This window comes from Nicotiana attenuata, unplaced genomic scaffold (assembly GCF_001879085.1).
Source record: "Nicotiana attenuata strain UT unplaced genomic scaffold, NIATTr2, whole genome shotgun sequence".
Taxonomy (NCBI): Eukaryota; Viridiplantae; Streptophyta; class Magnoliopsida; order Solanales; family Solanaceae; genus Nicotiana; species Nicotiana attenuata.
The window spans coordinates 836,304-843,148 of NW_017670375.1; positions in this window are offsets into that span (position 1 = coordinate 836,304).

The window sequence follows — 6,845 nt, forward strand, 5'->3', positions numbered from 1 at the left end:
CTTATACTAAGTAATTTATTTACGTTCGACCCTTTAATTTTTTACTTTTTTTTAATTTTATTTCTTGTTCTTTACAACCTTACCCACCCACCACCCTCCCCCCCCCCACACGCAAACTCCCCTACTAAAAAATTCTTTCTACGTTTTTTTTTTTTTAGTATTTTGAATTTTCTGTCTTTTTGTTTTCCTGCACCACTCATCCACCCTACCCCCCTCCCCCCGCGCGAAGCCCCTCAAAAAAGTTTTTCTTTTATTTTTTTGTATTTTTAATTTTTTGTTTTCTGTTTTTTCGTTTTTCTGCACTACCCACCCACCCCCACCTGCAAAAAAAATTTCAACTTACACATTTTAAGGTAAAAGGCTTTTATACGCAAGATGAGCATGGTTATAAAACATGAGTCAAGTTGGGCGGGGTGGGTTATGACCCATTGTTTAGTCCATCTTGACCCAACTCATCGTAGCCCAAGTACACTTTGGGCTGGGTTGAGAATGACCCATTTATTGACCTAACCCATCTTGACCCCCAAAATTCAGCCCAACCCGCACATTTACCACCCCTAGATACGATCATCCTTTAATAGCTTGATTGATAATCCAAGCGGATTTTTAAGCTCGATGATCTTGTGCTGATTTGGACCTTCCTTCCTTGGAACTTATGAATTTGCTTCCTTAGGTGGTATTCTATTAGACATGATCTTCGGCTGATTTGAGCCTTCCTTCTTTGGACATCATGAGTTGCGTCCTTGGGTGATCTTTTCTTCCTTTCTTTACGCCTTGTTTTACTTCTGGAATAGTGTGTTGGACTTTTAAGCCATTGGGCTTTAAAGATGAGTAGTGTGAATTGGGTAATGGTGGGAACTTAGTATAAATTGCACGGGGTGCCCTATTTGGTCACCCCATTTAACCTATACCCAATTTTTTAAAACTTTTAACTTGTATCCACTTTTTAAACAACTTCAGCTCCCTTTCTCCTCCTTCATTTTCTTCTTTCTTCTTCTACAACGATGACTTCAACATTGCTCTCTTTGATTAATGAAGCTAAAGCAAATATACTGAGGACTTCCATTTGGATTATTATAACATTAAAAACCAGTTTCCTCGTTGTCTGGAAACACAACTCCGTCATCCATTGCTGGAAATTTACTTAATACCGTGAATGTTTCTGCACAAGGAACCCAACCTTTAACAGTAAGTTTCAAATTCATTCTTTCCCATGCACATGGAGTGTTCTTCTTTTTCTTTTCTCTTTTGAGTTTCTTTTTTTTTTTTTGGCTATGAAACGTAGCTCTTGATATATTTAAAACATGAAAGTTNTCATTCATCTGTCAATCATTCGTCAACCGCATACCACGTTTCGTTCAATCAAGATTGCAGCTGTTTTGCTTTCGGCACTGATCGTGGTTTTGGAGTATTTACCTGTGACCCTTTCTGTGAGTCCTTTTGTCGATACTTTGAAAATATGGGTGGCGTTGGTATTATTGAAATGCTCTTCCGCAGCAATATATTAGCCTTTGTTGGACGTGGAGACCATCCACAGTATCCTCGAAACTGTTGAAATTGGCAAGTCCCACATTGGTGGGATAGCCATTTTAGTTAAGACTTTTTCTTATAAAAGGAGGCCTAATGTTTAGGATTTAAACACACCTCTCATTTGCCTTCTCATCTGTTTAAGACATTTGTATCTTTTCTCTTTAGTATTATTTCACTTGTATTTTTGGAGTGGAATAAAATATTGGTTGTGTCCGAGGAGTAGGCAAAGTTGGTACGGGTACGCTTGTAATTTTTTTTGCAAAGCGGGCACAAGTTAAAACGTGATACAAAAAGCGGGTATAGATGCAATAAGCCCGGGAAATTAAATGGACTGGGTTGGGCTTCAAAAGCTGACCCGGTTTATTTGGTTAAACTAGTTGACCCAGTTTAATAAGTAACGTTAAAAGAAAGTTAAAAGACAATACGTTGTCTTCCTATCAGATGTTTGTTCGCAGTTAACAGACACCATGCCTTTTCATAAAGCCAAAAATTGCCTATAAATTCAGGCATGGCTTCCATTCTAAAAAACTCAGAAATTCAGAAACTACATAATCACTTTCGCCCTCTCTGCAAGATCATTAATCCAAAAAGTCTTGTGTTTTCTTGTTCCTTGAAAATTGTAAGTGTGATTCGCTCCGCTCTTTGAGTTCGTTGGTATCCTGCTTCTAGTATTGCCACTGTCGCAGGAAGGTTTATTCCGTTTTATCCTGGGAGGATTTAATCCATATACCTTGGCAACTGTGAGGGGGTTAAAATTCCTTAAGGACACACAAGCAAATTGTGGACTCGGAATTATTTATTCTATTTCTTTTTCCTCTTATTTTTCTTAACAGTGTTGATTTTGGTTTAATACACGTTGCCTAACAGCTTAAGGAATTTTAATTCTATGTTCTGTGTTCGTCTTAACATTTATGTGTTGGAGACTAAACGAGAAAGAGACATTGAAGTGTTAGGAATTTGTTCTGCTATCATCATTGGTACGCGATCAAAAGACACGAAAGAATTGAAACTCTCTGCATCAAAGGAAATAAGGGAAAATTATATTTAAGTCCTTTGTCAATCCCTTGACACATTAGATAGTGATATGGCACCAGATTGTTGTGTTCTCTGCCATAAATCAATGTAATAACAACGTTTCAGTGTCGCAGCAATTTAATCTGATCTTGCAGAGAGATCAGATTAATTCTGCCGCAAGTTAATTTCTGCCGCATCAAATTGTTGTGTTCTCTGATTTTGTAGTGTGTTAATTTCTGCCGCAAGTTTGATCTGTTTTGCAGCAGTATTTTTGCATCAATTTTGGAGATTAAAGCTTAATTTCTTTCTACTCCGATATATTTTTTACTCCGGTTTAAAGAATATAAAAACTTTACCGGGGTATTAAATTTGAATACGGTTTGAAGAATATAATAAACTTCACCGTTTATGTTTTGAATGTTTGGTTTGGTATTCAGTTTGAAGATATAAAACCTTCACTGATTTTGAAAAAAGTTCTGTTTGTTGCCAACTTTACAGAAAAATGGCAAATGAGGACCAAACTAATGCTAATGGAACGGGTGTTACTGTTACGAGTGTTGCTTCCTCGTCGAGCCGTTCAACTCCTGCTCATGTTATGGCACCAGCAGAAAAACCCGGTAAATTTTCCGGTATTGACTTCAAACGTTGGCAAATGAAGATGCTCTTCTATCTTACTATGTTGAGTTTGCAGCGATTCATCAAGGAGGATCCTCCGGTCATGACTGAAGGCATTCCGGATGACGAACGACTTGCTGTAACTGAAGCATGGAAACATTCTGATTTCTTGTGCAAAAACTACATTTTGAGTTGTTTGGAAGATAGCTTGTACAATGTCTATAGTGTCATGGAAACTTCAAAAGCGTTATGGAATGCACTTGAGAAGAAGTACAAGACTGAGGATGCCGTACTTAAGAAGTTCGTAGCTGTAAGGTTTTTGGATTTCAAGATGGTTGACACTAGGTCGGTCATAACTCAAGTCCAAGAATTACAAGTCATTGTGCATGACCTCCTTGCTGAAGGTATGACCCGAATCAATAATTTTATTAATAAGATTTATCTTGTTATTAATTATGAATTTATTATTGAAAGTATGGTCATAAATGAGGCCTTTCAAGTCACTGCTTTCATTGAGAAGTTACCTCCGCTGTGGAAGGACTTTAAGAACTATCTAAAACACAAGCGTAAGGAAATGACGGTTGAAGACTTGATTGTTCGTTTGAGGATAGAAGAAGACAACAAAAATGCTGAAAAGAAGTCACGTGGCAACTCGACAATAATAAGGGCTAACATTGTTGAGGAGGCGCCACAAAATAAGAAGAGAAAGAAGGCTTCTGGACCAAAGAATTACCCAAGCAAGAAAAATTTCAAGGGTAATTGCCATAACTGTGGAAATTCTGGGCATAAGGCCGTGGACTGTCGTGCACCAAAGAATGATGTACAAAAGAAAAAGAAGAAGAAGAATCAAGCAAACATGGTTGAAAATATTGAAGAAATGGAGGACTTGTGTGCCATGTTGTCTGAATGCAACTTGGTAGGAAATCCTAAAGAATGGTGGATTGATTCTAGAGCCACCCGCCATGTTTGTGCTAACAAGGAGTTATTTTCTGCTTATGCCCCCGCAAGACCCGACGAGACAGTTTTCATGGGAAATTTGTCTACGGCCAAAATTAAAGGAGTTGGCAAGATTGCGTTGAAGATGACGTCGGGAAAAATTGTGACTCTAAACCAAGTTCTCCATGTTCTAGAAATTCGCAAGAATCTTGTGTCTACCGCACTTCTTGTCAAGAATGGATTTAAATGTATTTTTGTTTCTAATAGTATTGTACTAAGTAAGAATGATGTGTATGTAGGAAAAGGTTACCTGAATGAGGGCCTTTTTAAGCTAAATGTAATAGCAGTTCCTATCAATAAAGTTAATGCTTCTTCTTACTTACTTGAGTCAAACACTTTATGGCATGCACGCCTAGGTCACGTCAACTTCAAAACATTTCGAAAAATGATAAATTTGGAAATATTGCCAAAATTTGATTGCATTAATTCCAAAAGTCAAATATGTGTGGAATCAAAGTATGCTAAGCATCCTTATAAGTCTGTTGAAAGGAATTCAAGTCCTTTAGACTTAATTCTCACAGATATTTGCGACATGAAGTCAATACCATCTCGCGGTGGGAAAAAGTATTTCATTATTTTTATTGACAATAGTACGAGATATTGCTATGTTTACTTACTTAATAGTAAAGATGAAGCAATTGATGCTTTCAAGCAATACAAGAGTGAAGTTGAAACACAACTAAACAAAAAGATCAAAATGATAAGATGTGATAGGGGTGGCGAATATGAATCTCCTTTTGAAGAAATATGTTTGGAAAATGGCATTATTCACCAAACAACTGCCCCTTACTCTCCACAATCTAATGGAATTGCGGAGAGAAAGAATCAAACGTTGAAAAAGATGATGAATGCGTTGTTGATAAGTTCTGGTTTACCACAAAACTTGTGGGGGGAAGCTATACTTACAGCTAACCGAATAATCAGCCGTGTACCTCATAGTAAAACACAGTCCATTCCTTATGAAAAATGGAAAGGAAGGAAGCCCAGCTTGAAATACTTCAAAGTGTGGGGGTGTTTAGCTAAGGTACAAGTTCCTAAACCTAAAAGGGTTAAGATAGGTCCAAAAACGGTTGATTGTGTATTTATTGGACATGCAACCAATAGTAAGCCATATCGTTTTCTGGTTTATGAATCAGAAAATTCCGAGATTCAAGTTAATACGGTGATAGAATCAGATAACGCTGAATTCTTTGAAAATATTTATCCGTATAATAAGGAAAGTGGTTCGTCCTACGAAAAGTCCAAGAGACCTCGGGAAGAAACAACGGATATTGCTCCTAATGAGGAAAATCCGAGAAGAAGTAAACGTCAAAGGACATCCAGTTCATTTGGTCCAGACTTCCTGACATTCTTGCTAGAAAATGAGCCTCGAACTTTTAAGGAAGCAATGTCTTCTTCAGAAGCACAATATTGGAAAGAGGCGGTCAATAGTGAAATAGAATCCATATTGAACAACCACACTTGGGAATTGGATGATCTTCCTCCAAGGAACAAAACTTTGGGTTCCAAATGGATTTTCAAAAGGAAAATGAAAGATGATGGTACTATTGACAAGTATAAGGCAAGACTTGTTGTCAAAGGATTTAGACAACAAGAAGGTCTTGATTATTTTGACACATACTCGCCGGTAACAAGAATTACATCTATTCGGATGTTGATAGCTTTAGCCGCGTTGTATGATCTTCAAATCCATCAAATGGATGTTAAAACAGCCTTCTTAAATGGTGACTTAGAGGAAGAAATTTATATGCACCAACCTGAAGGGTTTGTGGTTCCTGGGAAGGAAAATAAGGTGTGTCGACATGTTAAGTCACTATATGGACTAAAACAAGCACCGAAACAATGGCATGCAAAATTTGATCAAACAATATTGTCAAATAGATTCAAGATTAATGAGTGTGATAAATGTGTTTACATTAAGGACACTCCAAATCATATAGTCATTGTTTGTTTGTATGTTGATGATATGTTAATAATGAGCAAAGACATTGCCGACATACAAGCTACTAAGCGTATGCTTGCTAGTAAGTTTGACATGAAAGACTTAGGAGTCGCCGACTTGATTCTAGAAATTAAAATCCAAAGGACTCCTCAAGGCCTAGCTTTGTCACAAACTCATTACGTGAAGTCGGTACTTGAAAAATTCAAACATTTGGAATTTAAAAGTGCAAGAACTCCAATTGACTTGAACCATAATCTTGTAAAGAATAAAGGTGAGAGCACGTCTCAATTGGATTATGCTCGTGTGTTGGGAAGCCTAATGTACATAATGAATTGTACACGTCCTGATATAGCTTGTGCGATAAGTAAACTTAGTCGATTCACAAGTAATCCCAACAAGCACCATTGGGTGGCAATGATACGAGTTTTGGGATACTTAGAATATACCCAAGACTATGCCTTGCATTACAACAAATATCCTGTGGTTATTGAAGGATATAGTGATGCAAATTGGATCACCGGCTCAACAGAAACAAAATCCACAAGTGGATACGTGTTTACTGTTGGTGGAGGAGCAGTATCATGGAAGTCATCCAAACAGACATGTATAGCTCGCTCTACAATGGAATCAGAGTTTATAGCTTTGGATAAAGCCGGTGAAGAAGCTGAATGGCTCCGAAATTTCTTAGAAGACATTCCATTCTGTCCCAAACCTTTGGCTCCTATATGCGTACATTGCGATAGTGAGG